Source organism: Diachasma alloeum, unplaced genomic scaffold, assembly GCF_001412515.2.
Source record: "Diachasma alloeum isolate Michigan unplaced genomic scaffold, Dall2.0 Dall_scaffold_00187, whole genome shotgun sequence".
NCBI classification, from domain to species: Eukaryota; Metazoa; Arthropoda; class Insecta; order Hymenoptera; family Braconidae; genus Diachasma; species Diachasma alloeum.
The window spans coordinates 301,122-320,370 of NW_021680353.1; positions in this window are offsets into that span (position 1 = coordinate 301,122).

Consider the following 19,249-nt stretch of genomic DNA (forward strand, 5'->3'; position numbering starts at 1 on the left):
AGAGAGAGAGAGAGAGAGAGAGAGAGAGAGAGAGAGAGGGTGCTTGTGGTGCGCTCGGGAAAGGATCAGAGAGGCAAGAATTCCGATATGAAGGACTCTGCCCTAGAGACTAAAGGGGGAGGGGGGATACCGCACATGTCACGGAGAATTCAGTTTTCGTCTCTTTCTTTCAATTATCGTTATGTCTCCCTCTGTCACTTTAACTATCGTCCAGGGTGGTACACTCATGGAGTAAAAGGGAGGGAACATGTGCGGGGATCGATCAAATCTTAGCCGCAATCAATCAAACCAATGGGGATAAGGGGAATTAGTTTCGGATCGCTCATACGAGTGATTGGTTATCTCGGACCGCTTTTCGTTCCCGCAGATCTCAGTTGAAAATCCTCCTCGTTGCACTCCCCTTCTACCATCCACTACCACCTGGAACTGTCCATTCACCCGATAGCTTTTCTACGATCCCATGCACACAACGATAAACGAGAATTTCTCTCGAGATTATACGAGCCGGAAAATTGGAGATTGTTAGAGCCGATTGATGATTGTCTGAGGTCAAGACGATGAATTATCTTTTTTTTTCATTTATTTTCTTTCTTTTTTGTGTTTCTATCATTTATCGTCTGATCTCAGTTATTTTCTACTGGAGATTGAGACGGCGATTGAACCAGATACCGGATGTTTAATTCAGGAAAAATTTCATCCATTATGTATTTTGCTGGGGAGTGATGAAAACAAAGTATGAAATATTGATGGTTAAACATTGTAATCATCTCATCACCATAACGTACATTACACGATTCTGAGCTGATATGGTAATGTGATAAAATAATGCGAGGTTTATTGCCGTCGGTGAATGAGAATAAAATTGGAAAAGATAGGATATAAATTTGCCTTCGGGGGAGTTAATAGGCGTGTTAATGCATGGCCTGCGGTTAACACTATCGTATTTTCAATGAACATATCAATAAATGTGGAATTCTGGGAATTTCAGGTATTCATCATAGTGACGTTAGTCATCATAAATTAATCACAGAGATGGTGTTAATTATCTCGTGAACTCATTATGGGATAAGCATGAGGTTGTAATTATCGGATTTGCTAGATCAAGGGTGGTAGGGATGGTGTAATTTTTAGGGTGGGATACACACCGGTGGCGGCGTCAATATTGCTTCGACGACTAGCTGTTGTGGAGAGATTAATTGATTAGAAAATTAATTATTTTCGTCGTCCATTGGACATCGAGGCTATTTGATGCCTGATTGTAAGATTGTATGACACAGGCGCCTGGAAAATATTCAAAATGGGGATTGAGCGGAATATTAACGGCTGAATCCGTGTGCCTCCGAATTTCTAAATTTGTGAATTGATAATTATTGACGGAAAAAAAAAATTTCGAATCGGGTATATAATATTCTGGAATCAGGAATATGGGTATTCCGGAATCGGAGATATTATGTTTCGGAATATTTTATTCTCGATTCCGGGGACATTCTCAGGGGGTTGCCGATTTTTCAAAGGGTGAAGGGAGTGTCATAAGACAATTTTCAATAACAAACTTTTGGTCGTTCAAGGTATTTGGGGTGCAGACATTTTTTTCCATTTGAAAATACGAAAGATTGAGCTTTTCACCCTCTCAATACACTGTTAAAACATTTTAACTGAATTTTCTGGATTTTAGCCTTGAAATATCAAACAAGTGACAGTTTCACTGAAATTTCAGCCACTTTTGAAAAATGAATGGAAAATGTAAATTTCAATTGAATTATTCCATAAAAATGAGCGGAAGTTAGGTAAAATCAGGCAAACCTATCCTTGAATTTTCATTTTCTTGAAATTTTAGGGAAATTTCTTATTGAATTTTCATGTTCGTATTGAAAATTGATGTGCACTATGGAATTTTCCTCTTTTTTCCACTGATAAATCAGGAATGTCTTTGAATTTTCAGGGAAACTTGAAATTTCATAGACTTTTTTCCGTTACACGGAAAAAAATGTTCAGTACACATTACGGAACTCACAGTTCGCTCATTGATTACGGAATCGACTCAGAAAACTTGAGTGACGATATCGTAATTTTTCACAGGAGATTCAGATAAAAATTACGGAACGCTCCGGAATAATTTCGTGATTTTAGGTAAAAATTACGTGACATTTCCGTAAAATTTCCTACAACCACACATTTCGCTCCGGAATTACGGAAAAGATACGTAATTTTTATTGAATATTTCTCTTCATGTAAATTGAATTTAGTGTCATTTCCCAGAAAATTCAGATATTTTTTTAACAGCATACTCCCTTGTACCATTTCCAGAGGTTTACCAATTTTCCAAAGGATGAAGAGAATGTCTTGAGACATTTTCCAATAACAAACTTTTGTTGCGAAATCAACCTAAAACTACAGAGTGGAAATTTCCCTTATAGATTATTCTGCGAAAAACTAAATTTTTCGTATTTTCCATTGAAAAAAAACTTTTGAATCCCTAATACTCAAAACGACTAAAAGTTTTTTAACGGAAAATATCTTACAACACTTCCTTCACCCTCTGAAAAATCTGCAAACTCCTGGGAATGACTTCAGAATCGAGAATAAAAGTCCCGGATTTCGGAATGCACATATTGCTGATTCTAGAATATTATATACCCGATTCAAGAATTTTTTTTTATATGGAGTATTGTTGGAAATTTGTCGGATTTTCATGAAAGATATTATAGTGAATCTCATAAGAGTGATATTGAATCGGATTCAGGGAAAAAACGGTTATGAAATTTCAAGTTTTAACTAGAATTCCCGGAAGTTCATGTTTTCAGAGGGAGTCAGATGGAAAATTCACAGCTTGATTGAAATTTCAGTGGAACATGAATGTTCAGAAGCAAAATGACATGAATTTTCACTTTTTCCTTGAAGGTTGTTGATTTTCCACAAAAATTTTCACAAAATAATTATTCTGAAAAATCAAGTATTTTATTGATTTCTAGATCATTTGAACAGAAAATCAATGAAATATTTGATTTTTCAATGACAGGATTTCCTGAAATTTCAGTGAATTCAGACGAAAATTTTTAACAGTGAGGTTCAATAAGTTGAAAGATAGCATATAGTGTTCTCCTTTCCATGTAATTTATACCTTAAAATATGTAAGGTATGACCGTGTAGATAGTCCGGACAGAATGTAGAATATGAACATACCAGTCGTAATAATTTCTTTCCTTTTTAGTGAATACTGGCTATAATCGGGAAGGGCGGAGGGTGTGGAAACAACAGACGATATACACAAGTTCTGAAATTCGAAGGTGCGGAGGAGGCCTCAATAGCTCAATTGGCAGAGTACCAGTCCGGCAAACTGGAGATGTAGGATCATACTCCACTTGAGTTGAAGTCCATGTGCCTCCGAATTTTTTAATTCGTGCATTGATAATTATTTAATTGTTTCCTTCGTATAGAGGTTCGGAAAGTTGAAAGATAGCACATAGTGTCCTGCTTTCTATGTAATTTATAACTTAAAAAAATATCAGGTTTGACCGCGTAGATAGCCCGACAATAATGGAGAAATTTAACGGTTGAATGTTCTTGAAATCGCAATGGAAATGGAGCACTCTCACCTTTGCGACAACAGAACGAACTCGTCAAGCTTGGGAAGCTGACATCGCTCGTGGAATAATCTGAGTTATTCAGGTGAACATTTTGAAGAATTATAAGCAATAGAAGACCAATTCATTCTGGTCATTTCTTAGTGACATACCCATTTCAGTTCATTATCGAGATTGAATAGGTCAATTGGATTATCTCTTTACCGGAATTTCATTCACTCTTGTCGTTTCGAACTCGATGAATCGGAAATTGTAGTGAATCAAACGATTTAGCGTAATCAGCAATTCAATGAATTAGAAAATCACTACACATACGAAAAAGTTATGGACAAGTCTACGCTGTTGGACAAAAAATAAAATTTCATGGGCACACCTCATTCCTCATTTCTATCCGGAAATTTAGTAAAAATTAATTTATGACCATCAAATTTTATTCTACGTCAGAGAAATTTTATCATGACGCATAATAAATTTTACCCTTCCAGTCCAATAATTTCTATGTAGATAACAACGAAAATTCTAGAACGGTTGGTAAATTTTACCCTACCGGTACAGTAATTTTTACTTTACCGGCACGGTAATTTTTATTTTTATCAGGATAAAATTTCTCTAACGTAGAATAGAATTTGATTATCATATATTAATTTTTACTAAATTTCGGGACAGAAATGAGGAAACGATGAATCATGATACACTTTTATAGAACGGTAGGATAATTTTTATCAAAAATCTTTCTCCGTGCAGTTGAGTAGTAATTATCAGGAGAGTGAGATTGAATTTGAAATTGTAAAGAAGGGGCCGGGCTCTGTCCAAGCACGGCGGCCGGGCTGCCAGAGTTCGGGGCCCGTTGGATGAGATTCTCTCGATGTTATTGACCAAAATATAAAGAAAAGTGTATCAAATAATACAGTGAAGTGTGAGTACGTCTGAACTTAATTTTGGTAACAACAACTTGCAACTGGATGCTAACAATCACGGCTCTCTACTAAAACAGATGAGAATGGATGGACCATGCATTTCTGATGAGCCTGACTAGAAATTTGACTCGACAAACTCTTCGGCCCTGATGCGGCATGCGGAGCCTGGCGTTCGGTGCTGGTGTGGTCAGCCGAGTCCGGCCCAGATGAGGCGCGTTACGCGAGTTTCACGTTCGGGCCGGATCATGGTTGCCGTATCCAAGCCGAGTCGTGGGGGCCAATTAAAATTATTATTAATCTTATTGGTAATTTATCATCAATTATTGCTCATTCAATCCCCACTCTCAAAATTGTTCCGAAAATTTTTAAATGACACCGGTTCAATAATTTCATATATATGTACACATAGATGATTCGACTATCCACGATCATTCTTAATAATGTAAAAAAAAGAAAATAATTATATGCTATCAAAATTGATCATCTGTTATTTATCACTCTTGACTCCCTAACGTATTTATCGCTGAGAAACCGATTTTTTGTAACCTAAAATATTCCACCCATGACTGGTTTCGAACCCGAGACCTACAGATTACTAATCCTACGAATTAGCCAACTAGCCTACCGCGCTATTTGTGCATTTTGAAATTCGTACTGTCTACATAAACCACGGTCGCCTGCACAATTGCACATACACATTTTCATCATGTTTTTCAACATTTAAATAGTTTGATATGATATTACCAATTATAAATTCACCCCCCTCCCCCCTCTCCCTCCTACTTTCGGCAGACGCTCGGTAGACATTCGGCAATCGGCTAGGATTTTATCAGTGTCCACTAGTCCTAAGATGCAACACAAGTGATGAGATCACCCTATTCGAGGGTCAAACGATCATAAGGGTCAAGCTGAAGGGTTGAAAAATAGAATCTCGAGGATCAAGTGAGGTCACTGAAGAATATAATGATGAGTGTAGACGGATACTGAGGGTGGATTAGCAAAAAAAAAGTAAAGCAATTATCTTGGTTACATGGGAGGAATGTGCAATCCTAATGGTCGATTGACCCTAAAACAAATTGAAGGGGGGGGGGGTCTATGATGAGAATAATATTCTTCTGATTTGTCTAAGATGGGTTCGGCTGGCCAGATGGGGTATGCCTTATCTGGGCCTTATGAGAGCCCTATACCCTATTCGGCATGCCTAACGAAAAACGAGACTCGCGCCGAATTTGGTGGAGGCTAGATCCGGCATGCCGTACATAAATTCTAGTCGGGAACAAGCACCGCCTTTGACGTCTTCCAGTCTCATCCCTCAAAACACTGCTAACGTCACTTTCTCGGATCACACCACATTCATTTACAATAATTGTACTTTCAATTGCTCAAATTTATCCATGGAAAAATTATTTTCCTCTTCTCATCCATCATTTTGTTCAGCAAGACTTCAAACTTGAATAAAAATATCGTTGTTTATCCCGAAAAAAACATCAAATACTGAATTCGTATTGGTTGGTGATTCAGATGCGGGAAAAAAATCCAACCGAATAGTCCTGGTGCTTCAAAATTGTCCAAAAATTTTCCTCAAGTTTTCTCGCATATCAACGAGTAGGGCAAGTTTGGAAAACAAAATTCGTCGCGCTGCACGCTCGGGGTTTTTAAGCCGCCACACTTGCCCTCTTCGTTGCTATGCAACAAAATTTTCGGAAAATTTTCGACAATTTTGAAGCACTCGGGGGCTAAACAACTGATAATTCACCGGGCTACAGGGTATGAATAAACGATGGAATAAAGATTGGATCGAACTTTATTCAAGATTGACCGAGGTTGATCAAGCTTGGATTCTCAAGGCTGAAACAAGATGGGATGAAGATAGCAAAATGACTATTTCCAAGGCTGAAGATTCCAGTCTTGATCGTGGCTTGGATTATAAGCCGCGATCAAACCCCGGTCTGCATCCCAATAAATCTCGATTTTTGTTTGAAGACCAGTGATCAAGCTTATCAATCAAGATTCATGAATCCAACAATTATTTTCCTCACGCACATTTCATTTTATTCATTGTTTCGAGATTTTTTACAATTAGCGAATTCCCTAGACAATTCTATTAGATTTCTATTGAACTTACTATTTGTTTTTGGTCGATTCTATTGAAATGTTTAATAGAAAATATTCTGTAGGAAAAGTCAATAGAATTAGATTTTTCTGTACAACTTATTCTGTTGAGATTTATTTTCTATAGAAATTCCTTGGCTCAAATTTTTCAAGTTTTTTTTGTTTGATTTTGTTGATGAAAAGAAAAACAAAATGGAATGGAAAAGATGTAGAAAATTTGAGCCGAGGAAATTCTGTAGAGAATAGCATAATAGAATAAGTTGTATAGAAAAGGCCAATTCTATTGTCTTTTTCTCGAGAATACTTTCTATTGAACATTTCAATAGAATCGGCCAAAAACTAACAGAAAGTTTAATAGAAATCCAATCGAATTGGTTATCGAATAAGTTTTTCATTCTACTAATTGTGTATGGACAATGGGTCCAGTATTTAGAGTTATAATCATAAGATATTTAGTTGAACAATTTCCTATCTTCTTATTTATATTGAATGAATTGAGATTCGAACGAGGATAGAACAAAGCTGGATGGAACATTGACGTCTATGTTTGAATCAATTTGGATTCATTCCATCCTGGATTTTCTAGCCTTGAAAAACGAGATTGTTTCAACTTTGGAATAAGCTTTGAACGAAGACGGACCGCTTAAACTTGGATCAATGTATGATTCAGCGATGGAAACAAGCTTGATTTCACTCTTGGTCATCCAGTCTCGATATACCATTCTGGAGAGGACGTTCCTCATCTGGGAGGTCAATTATCAAACAGATACTCTCACAGTAGCCCATTAATTGTTGTCCCCTCTTTTGACAGATATTTCCCACATTTTGGTGAAACGTGTCACGTAACCCCGAATACCACATTCTGTTCGGCCAAAATCAGAATTAGGTAAATTATCCTCCGACCTTCGAAGTTCATTGAATATTTCTCTCAAGCGTCCCTGCAAAGAAACTCGTAGCCTAAAAAACTTGACGCCTTCATTTGTTTACAACGAAAGCTTTCAGGAAATATCCGATAACTTTGAAAGTCTTAGCGTATTACAACTGAAAATTCAAGGCAATTCTAAATTTTGGAGCTGCAGGAAGACGAGAATTTCCAAACTTACTGGAATTTCCAATCAAAACATGAATATTCAGTACCCAATCATGCAGAATTTTTCCTTAATTCAAAATTGAAGAAAATATTGACACACATTTTCACGATTACTATTAATTTCCGTGGAATATTTGAACTCAAATCTACAATTGTCATTGATTTTTCATAGAATGTCAACTTGTCACTGCCGAAATCCCGCGAAGTTTCAGTGGAACTAAAAGGTAATAAAAATTTCCAAGAAGTATACCGGAAAATTCAACCAAATTTTTTTAATAGTGTAACGCATTTGCTAGATATTCTATTGAAAATGTGATTAATTTTTTGTCTATTCTGTTGAAGAGCTGCAGCTTTTCTGCACTTTTTCTTTTCCAATAGACACTATTTCAGAGAAATTTTAGATCGGAATTAAACACTCCCATAATTAAGTGGACCGTACCCTATTATAAACCCAAAGGAACTTCATTTCATTTACGGAGATGAGAAGCCAACTACTGATGAGGTAATGCTAATTGATTTCAATGGAGTAACCAGTATTCAATAATTACTCATCCAATTATTTGAATGATGTATTCATTCTCAATCATACAGGTGCTTTATGAAGCTAATTATATTGTGACGACCGACAAGTGCGAAATTTTACCCTTCGCATAGGAATTCGGTAATGGAACTTCAACAATTGTTTACCAATGTCCATTTTTTAAATTAAACGTTGACAATTCGAGCCGGAATCCTTATTCATTATAATCGCGCGAACGTTTTGAGAGGATATTTCACATGAAATACAGAGTGAAAGTCGTTGGAATATCCGACAGCTGTCAGTTTATATGAAATTTGAATGGTTTTCGTTATTAAAGGATCAATTAATTCAATGCAAATTTAAATTTTAAGTTGACGTGAGGATGATAACCATTTTGATGACAGTGTTTGATGATGACAATTTTGCAAGTTTGATAATTCCAGTGGCTTATTATCTCGAATTGTCAGAAGCATGCGAAATATTTATCGCATTTAGTGGATGAAGAGCGCATACCGTGAGGGAATCCGTTGTCGGACGGTACCCAGATATCGCATGGGGAAATAGCAGGTCCGAAAGCCACGTTTTTCTAGCCATTCAATAACTAGGCCTAGTTACTGAAATGATAGGGCATCTGGTAACATGGTCTATGATGGCTCTGATAGATTATCATTAGATATATTTTTTTTTAAACGGAATTTTTTGCAAGGCCCAAGGACCCTACTTGCAAATGGCCATCGGCCAGGGGCGTTCATCCAAGTATTTACATTTTATGTACCTGATAGTTGATACAAAAAGAAAGAATCTGCTTGTGTTCATTTTGCTGGATGAGGATCGAGAAATTAAAGATAATCGGACGAGGAGGAAATGTAGGAGGTGAGGCGGAGGGGTTTCTATTGTTTTCCTGCAGAAAACCAATCGCTGAACAAAAAAATTTTTCCCATTCGGATTCAAAATTCAGGCAATATTAGGGAGTATCTCCGGTTAACAATTATTTTTGGAGAGAATCAAATTTATTTGTATCTCTTCCACGCATTCAATGGTTTTCAGATTGTTTTTTTTTAATAAATGAAAAAATATTAATCCATGCGAAAAAGTGGTAACATCGTCGGTAGTTTTTTTTTTCACCAGGAGCTGGTACCACTGGCTCGAGGGAGCTCCAATCACAACGCTTCATCGCTCTCTCTCAAGAGACGTTTAAATTGACCGCGCTATACCCCCACCCGATTGGTACTTGGGACGTTGTTGCTCGTTTGGGCTGCGTGCGTAGAAATTTCATTTTTCAGTACTTTTTTTGCTATTATTAATAAACAATGCTCCTAGGCGACAATATTTTTCACTCAAAAAATCATTGATCACATGTTCTAAATGTGTCTAAAGTTTCATGACTTTGGCTGCATTTTTCCTTGGGTTTTACTGTTTTTTTGGTGATTTCCATAAGATTACGGGTTAAATGACCACTTTTTCAAAAATTCATAATAAATTAACCATGCTCCCCAGCAGTCTGAAATTTTGCACACGCCTTTTCCATCATTTAAAGAATACGTAAAAAAAGAAAAAAATTGCTACTTGCTACAACCCTCCCAGCTGGACTGATTATCCTTAAAGATAATTTTTACAGGATTGAGTGTATGATAACATGATACAGTATAAAGCGATGATATGAAGAGTGAGGAGTTACAAAATTTCAACATTTATTGTTGGAGGTGAACAAAGCGTCCCCAGGAGTCAGAGCCCAGATTCTCTCTTCGGATGTTTTCGAGACTCTCAAATAAGATGTGCTGAGAGTATTTGTAACGAGACCTGATCCTAGGATTGTGTTTATGGCAGAGGTTTCCGATATGGTCCAGTTCGCTAAGAGCAAAACTCGTTGTCAGTTTGTGAAATCCGTCGGTGATGGGTTCTATTTTAGTGCATTCGTAAAGTAGGGTATTGGAGGGCTTATAGGCCGGTCAAATTACGGTTTGGAAATCAAGGATGATAGAAGAAGGATAAAAACCATGGGATATCATGCGGAAGAATGATGTGAAACACATACTACGTTTTTGGGATTGTAGCAAACCGGAAAATTGTTTAAAAAAATTCAAAACTGCGAAATCAAGCGTCTATGTGACCTTTTTTGCTTTACGCCGACGAAACCATGATAAATAGGATAAAAATGTAAGACTTAATGTGTAGAGCATACAATTTCCTACGAAAAAGTCAGGCGGCATTTTCGTAATTTCAACCGTCAAGTCGCCAAGCGCGCTCAAAGTTGAACTACGAAAAATCTGATTCGCCGCCAACACCGAAAAGTCCATTTTAGTTGCAAAATGCAAATAATTTATCAAAAATTTGATTAAAAAATCAGAAAAAAATCAGGATGCATCTTAACCCTTCACAGAATGTCTCCAGGAGAGGAAATTTTTTTAAAAACATTTTTCGATTTTTGAGGAGTCCCCATTTTTCTCTTTTTTTTTTCATTTTTTAACCAAAATTTACCATATCATAACTTTTGATCCAGTTATCTTACTAGAATAAGAACAAAGGTGTTTTTTTCTCGTTCTCTCCTCTCCATTTTCACCGTTTTGACCTTTTTACTCAATGTTCATATTTAACTTATTATTTGTTGATAAACTAAAAAAATTGCTGTTTTTTCAATATATAATATGACTGGAAAAATTTTTGATCAAGCTCGGTAGCTTTATCCCAAACTTGAGTCATTGGGATCAATCTTGAATTTTTTCATATTTTTCTTGGCATTTGTTAATGTAGATTTTTAATAATACAAGGAAAAATTTTTCATTTTTGTCATTTTTTCAATGTCAAAAAATTTTTGCCAACAATCAATAGTGCACAAACTCAATGGGAGCTTCTGTTTTGCACCTCTGTACTTATAGTGCTAATTTGATGAGAAATTATATTGATGAAAATTTTTATCTTTCAATTTGAATTTAAACAAGAGTCAAAATTTGTAGGGGCCAGGTCTAAATTAAGTTTCCTGGGAATAATTATTCGAGAAAGAACTCTCTACGGATACATCATCAGAAATTATTTGAACCCACTCGGGATGTGATTGTTAACAAAAATTTTTTTGGTAATTTTTTCTTTTTTTTGGAGGAAATTAGCAAATGAAACGTTTGCAGAAGTTCCGCTACGCGGAGAATGTGGAGAGTGGGGAGCTCAAGTGCGTGGAGTGGGGCGCGCCCGACGACAACATTCCCTTAAATCTAAGATAATTCATAGCTCACTAAGTATTGAAAATATGAAAAAATTCAAGAATGATCCCAATGACTCAAGTTTGGAATAGCTCGGTAGCTTGATCAAAAATTTTTCCAGTCAGATTGTATATTGAAAAAACAGCAATTTTTAAATTTATCAACAAATAATAAGTTAAATATGAAAGTTGAGTGAAAAGGTCAAAAAAGTGAAAATGAAGAGGAGAGAACGAGAAAAAATCACCTTTTGTTCTTACTCCAATAAGATAACTGGATCAAAAGTTATGTTATGACAAATTTTGGTTAAAAAATTTAAAAAAAGAGAAAAATGGAGACTCCTAAAAAATCGAAAAATGTTTGTAAAAAAATTTCCTCTCCTGGAAACATTCTGTGAAGTGTCAAGATGCATCCTAATTTTTTTCAGATTTTTTAATCAACTTTTTCATAAATTATTTGCGTTTTGTAAATAAAATGGACTTTTCGGCGTTGGTGGCGAATCAGCTTTTTCGTAGTTCAACTTTGAGCGCGCTTGGCAGCTTGATGGTTGAAATTACGAAAATGCCGCCAGTGACTTTTTTGTAGGAAATTTCATACTCTACAAATTGAGTCTAATGCATTTTTATCATATCTATCACGGTTTCGTCGGCGTAAAGCAAAAAAGGTCGCGTGGACGCTTAATTTTGCAGTTTTGTATTTTTTTAAACAATTTCCCAGTTTGATACAATCCCAAAAACTTAGTATATGTGTCATATCATTCTTCCGCATGATATCTTATGGTTTTTATCCTTCTTCTATCATTCTTGATTTTGGCCGAAAAAAGTCCTTATTTGACTGGCCTATTATGGAGAGGGTATCATTAAGTATTTTTCTTTAAATAAGAGAAAATAAAGGTAAAAATCGATTCGATCAGGTGGAGGACATATGAATTAAGGATATTCAAGTACTTTATTCAAATGAGCAACTTTTTTTCCAGCAAGATTTCAGCTTTGCCGCAAAAAGTGTGGAGATGGTCTTGCCATCCCCACACTTTTTCGAATTTCTTATTGTTGAATCGATTTTTTCGGATTTTTTCAATTAATATTGTCAACGATATTTTATTCAATTTTACAGCGAATTCTTGATATTCTATAACGAAGTCATATACGGTTATATGTACGGAACAACGCTTGAAGACTATGAACTATTGGATTAACTGGTGTAAGCAGCTCTTATTGACGCAATGTGTTAAATTCAATTTTTTCAAAAATTGTCGCGAAAAAATATTCGGGAACTAAGGTTGATACTGTGCCTAAAAAATAATCTTGGTCTATTCTATGAACTCTGAAGGGAATTTTCCCGAGAAAAAGTTGCCCGAACTACTTGGATGTCCTTAAGAATATCCAAGTATCTTTTACTGTTTGGTATAGACCTCACTACAGATTCAACTATTTTCAATCATCAAATTTGTCAATTAAATTGCGTGAAAAAAATTTGATAAAATCATGAATATTCTGCGTCATTTAAATTGCATTTTTCCCAGAATTATCATTTTTTTGGGTATTCGTTGTTTATAGATAAATCATTTAAATTGTTTCAACTTGCGGAAACCTAATGTTTGTAGGCATGAAATCGATTACTGGTATAATTCTAAATATAAAGAAATTTGTTACGATCCCAAACAAATGATTTTTATGGTGGAAAAATGGTTATTTATAAATTATTTAAGGAAAATGCTCGTAATTTTCAAAAATTGCAATTTTGAAATTATTTTATCAATCTTCCGCCAAAAGTAAAATTATTATTCTGAGTTGTTGAACTTCAAATGGTATATAATAGGGGTTCCGAATAATGATTTTTATACGGTATGAAAAAAGGAAAAGAATGAACCGAAAAAATTACCGTTTTTGTGAGCTAATTGAGATAATCGATAAAATATAGGTTTATTCTATATGGAAACCAACAAACATTTATATGGAAACCAACAAACATTTTGAAAAAAAAAGTTTAAATCGGATGAAAATTGTGGTGCAAGGAGCATTTCAAAGCTAATAAGTGGCAAATTGCCCTCGTATCTTATATAGTAACATTGTAACATTGTAACTTTTGCTAATAAATTAGCAATATGCTTCCGAATGCTTATTTTGCACATCATTTCCTTCTATCATGTATAATTCATTGTTTACTTAATTTTATTAAATTGAATATAATTTCTTTTTAATTAATTTTGTCAGATTTTCGACTTGGTTTAATGTTATCATCACCATTATTCTCATTATTCTTGTTATACAAACGATTGCCTTTTTTCTTCACACTCTCATGAAAACGGCCATTTTATAGACCGTTTTTTGGGAGGTAAAATCGTATTTTGTGTCCCTCCCCGATCAATGAGAGCACATTACGTCATTGAACAGTTCGTACAATTTATTTTATGAACTGTTCAGCTATAACTGTACGTAAAATGGCTGACGTATTATGCTCCCATTGGTCAACACTGACGTCAAGCATCTAGGATGCTAGGGGAAAACAGCGCCGCGTCATCATCGTACTAGTGACAAGAACATCTCCATCGTTAGTCATAGAGCGTTGCTTGTGTGGTTAAGGGGTCTCCTCAGTAGCGCAAAACGGGGATATGCGCGCGGGTGAGTGGAGCGTAAAATGGTTAAGTTAGTGAGGTTATTTTCGAGAGAGACGAAACATCAAACATGGCGTTCCCTGGATAGTGACAGACATCACACCAGTTACTTTTATCGTTAATTGCTTCAACAAATTACTGGCAAAACTCGATGAGACTTCATTCCCTTATTTTTGAGAGTTTAATAGAAATTAATATAGCTTCCTTTGTTGGCTAGCACATTGTTAACAGGATGAGGGGTAAGGGACAAAATTTCGTTCTTAAAGCTCATGTATAAGCAGAAATTCGAATGATCAATTGAAAACGAATGAAACGATAAAACTACTCAGAGTTTTTTTTACAATTTTCCTTTTACCATTTTTGATTATTATATTACATATTCAATTCGCTAGCACATTGTCGTTTTGTGGCGAAAATTACTGAGGAGACCCCTTAAGTTCATCGAATATCGAAAATAAAAGTAATTTATTGATCATAAAAGATCGAGGACATTGCTGGATAATTCCCAAGGGGAATAATAATTTCCATTGTTTGCGGCTAAGATGTGAAGTTCATGTAAGGATTCCAAAAAGTTGATTTTCCATTAAATAGGATAATGGAAGTGAAAACAATGTCAAATATTTTCTCAAGTGAAAACATTACTTAAATCCTCAAAACAATATTGAAAATGGAAACAAGTGAGGAGTAATTTTTTCTGATATAGGGGACAGTGGGGCAAAATGAAACAGTGGGGCAAAGTGAAATATGGGGCAAAATGAAACAGTCAAAAAAATGACTGACGCAATTCAAGCAAAAAAATTTTTTTATTAAATATTTTCTCTATCTTCTTTTTTTTATTCTTGGGAGTACTTTTTTTTTCTTTTGATCACCCAAGAAGAAAAATACTGATTCAAGTCGACGTCGGTTTGATTCTAACCGATTTTCGGCTTGATTCAAGCCGAATGACTCAGACTACGCCAATCCGGATTCCGGGTCTGGTATAAGTCGAAAAGTGGTTGATTTAAAGTAGAAACGTGTGAAGCCAAAATCGGTCTGCAGTAGGCCGAAAAATCGGTTGTTACAACATCTTTTATTTTGTTATTAATTTTTTTTTGCAGACAATCCTATGAGGATAAGAGACGTAAAGTTTATTAAGGTTATTTCGTGGATAATCATTTATTTTCCGAACAGAATGTTTTTCCTCGTTTTTCTTTGAATTTAGAAAGATGTACAATATGAATCAAAATCTAGAACACTAAATAGGTTACCATCAATATAAATACTAATAACAATGATTAACTTAATGATTGTTCATGTCGATAATAATGAGGTCGTCCCATGAACTTGTCATTACCACGCAATACGGATCGTCATAGCAATCGATACAATTATATAAGACAAGAGACAGACTAAATTTCGTGCCATAAATTAAATGTAAATTGAATGAAACAATCGGTAAATAGTGTGATATCAGATAAAATGCTAATAAATAACATACTAAGGATACAATTCAGGACCATGTGGTCAAATGTCTCATGAGAGTACGATTCGATGAGAGAGAAAATAATACGATATAAATGACTACTTATCTCAAAAGTGGTCAGCGAGCGAACGAGAGTGACTCTTCACTCATTCCTCGCTCGCCGATCCAATTCTCCCCTCTCCTCGACCTAATCAGTGCAGTGGGGATAGGACTAATTGTCAGGTGTACTCGTATCTAACTATTCATTACATCTATCCCCCTTTTGTTCTAAGGAGGGTACCGAGTTATAACAAAACCACAACGAATACATGAACAGGATTTTCAACTGTTTAGTATATAGTACACCACTGTCAGGTGTTATTACTTGTGGATAGAAATATTTAGCCAAACTTCGCCCTCAACGCCAAGTTCCGCCAAGCAATCCCCACTACCTTTACTGTTTTCTCTTCCTGCACAATCATTAGTGAATTGGTGGTTTTTGTTTTCGCACCTCCCTGATTTCTCAAATGGTCCAAAGAGGAGAATTGATCTGTGATAAATTCACATAAAATCACAAACGTAATTGTAAAATTTTTCAAATGAAAAGAAACATCGCTCTCATCAAATCATTACCTTTTACAACTAAGAACTCCGCGCTCGCTACCATTACTCAGTATTCTTTTCTCACTCTCATTTGTTTATTGTATATGGGACATTCCATATCAACTCAGCCACCCCGGATTTTTTTTGTCTTGAAAAAATGATTTGATTACCACATTTCGAACTACTATATATAGATAGTATTCCTGCCAAATTTCATTACCCCATGATTTTTTGTTTCTGAGATAATGACTACCAAACTTTAAATTTTTAAAAATTCATTACTTTTGAATGGCGCATCCGATCCGAACAAATAAAAAAGGAATTTTTTTTTCGTTCATACTTTCAGGAAAAAAATATTCCATAGGCGTGAAGAAGCTTCTACACCTAAATTTCAAGGAATTTTTACGTTTTTATTTTTTTTCGGCTCTAGGGCAGTCCGGTATTCGACTGGAATATTTTTTTTCTCATAGAGGACGTCCATATATGATGTAAAAAAAATACGCCATCGTGGGAGAGACAACCAGTATACTGGAGAAAATTTTTGTTTCCTAAATTTTCGTGTTTCTACGCCTTCTAGGAGAGCTGTCTTGTTTTTATTGAGAAATTGATATTTCAATCAAATACCTTTGATGAATATGAGTTAGAAAAGAGATGCGTTACGATGCAAAAGAGAAAAAATGCATCGGAAAAAAAATTTTCTTCAAAATTTTTCCATCTTTTCGCTTTCTATAAGAGCTATACTATGTCATCATCATCGGAAGTTTGCCTAATCATGACCAAACAAATGAGAAAAGGAAACAAAAAGAATCAATTCATTGATTTAATATCATCAGTTTTTCCTGAGGCTCTAGTTTTAGTGAAAACATCAACTCCCTCATTGAGTTTTCATCGTTGTACAATTCCTTGCGAATCGATTCGTATTTTCCTGTTTGTTGTATCGAGGTAAGCAGTTTTCACGTTACTTATTGGAATAATCCTCATTTTCCGGATAATTTTGGATTGGATTTGATAATTTTGCATTTCATAGAATGCCGCGAAGTGATAAGTATGCGAATCTGATGCGGATTCCTGGTCAGAAGGGACACAATGGTTTGGATTTGCGGCCCATTTCCTCGGCTATACACAAGAAGTTTCCCTTTCTACCAAAGTCTGCAAAAATCTGTGGCCAGTGCCGGAAGATGGCCCCAAATTATGTGATTTCACCCGTCTCAATGGTGAATCTTCATGATACACATCTTCGATGTTCGGACACCCCACCCGAGATGTCAAAGCCCCAACCCGAAACACCCGAACCAAGCCCAGATGTGATGAACAGTTCTCTGAGATCAGGTCGGTCTTTCCATCTCGATGATTCCGGTATTTCAATAGATGAAGAAGCGGACAATGTATCTGAATTCTCCAGTTCCCTCATGCATTCTGATGCGGAAGATGACCAAAATGACGCTGATGCTTCTTTATCAAAGCGCTATCGATCTTCGAGAGAAATAGAATTAGAAGAAATGCTGGATGGATTGAAGAAAAAATTCAATGATCTGGAAAAGTACGTTGAGCGCTTGCAAAGCGAGCGAGTGGAAAATCGCTTCTGAATTTGGCATTACGAGATATATGGCGTCAAGAGCGAAAGAATTGAGAGAAATCAAAGGAGTATTTGCCTCACCAATTGCGAAAGCAGGCCATTCACTTCCAAAACAAACGGTCGAGAAAGTATACAAGTTTTATCTAGAGAATAGTCGTGTCATGCCAGGGATGAAAGATAAAGTATCCGTCAAAATCAATGGAGAGAAGAAAGTAAACCCGAGTCGAATAGTAGGACCTGAATTCCCCCTTGAACACCTATCATGAGTAGGAGGACCAGGATGAAGTTAGAGTGTATTTACATTCAGAAAGACCCCCTGGTTTCCGCCTGAACGTGCGAGTTATTTCCAAATTCCGAGGGTTCAGGAGGAAAACAGGAGGTGTGTTAAACCTATTTATCGCCTGCACCCCCTAAAATGTTTTCCACTCCATCCCTCCTGGAAAGAACCTACAAACCCTTTCGAGGTATTTTTTTTATTTTTAATTATTAACATGAGAAGTACGGGTGAAAATTAAGGTCATACTCAAGGGTCATATATAAGGGTCAAAAGTAACGGTCAGAAATGACAGTCAAAAATAAGGGTGAGAATTTCAGTAATTTTCACCACAAACAGAAATGAACAAAATAGTGAGCTACTCAATCATCCTGGCTATCAGGGTTAATTCAGGGGATTTATGATTCCTTTTCATTCGACAGNAAATGAACAAAATAGTGAGCTACTCAATCATCCTGGCTATCAGGGTTAATTCAGGGGATTTATGATTCCTTTTCATTCAACAGGAGGAGAAGGGGGAAAAGAGTATCAGTTGAGAAGGGTTTTTACGCCTTTAGGATGAGGCAGGATCATATAAGGATTATTCGGGATGTATAGGATGAAGAAAGGAAAAAATATCTCAAGGAGGTAATAGGGGGACTAAGGTCCAGATATACGACTCGAGGAGGTAATAGGGGAGAATAAGGTCTAGATATTCAACTCGGGAAGCAAAAGCAAATGATACTCGAAAATCTGAAACACCTTCATAGGAAGTACAAAAATACTCATCCAGAGGCTTTGGTTGGTTTCAGTAATTTCGCTGAGCTGAGACCAAAACAATGTGTACTGGCGGGAGCAAATGGCACTCATGTCGTATGTGTTTGCACGTATCATCAAAATTGCAAATTGATGCTGGAAGCCATCAACATTGCCACTCTAACTAAAGATTCCCCCTGCCCACTCAAGGATTACAAAGATTGTCTAGCACAGCTGATGTGTACAAATCCAACCCCGGCCTGTTATCTGGATGAATGGAACGACTGTCCTGGGGTGAAACCCTTCTCATATCAATTGAAGAAGCTCCTTTCTGATTCTGTTGTTGAAACTGTCCAATTTCGCGTGTGGCAAACTACTGACAGGTGTACCTTGCAGACACAAACGCTTGCGATGAATGACTTCGTCGATCTTCTTGTCGAACGATTAGAAGTATTAAAACCCCATCACTTCATCGCTAAAGAATAATCAGCTTTTGTTAAAGATCGAAAAGAGAATTTGAATAACGGCAAAGTACTAGTGCACTGTGATTTCTCAGAAAATTATGCCTTTGTGGCTCAAGATGCTGCTCAAT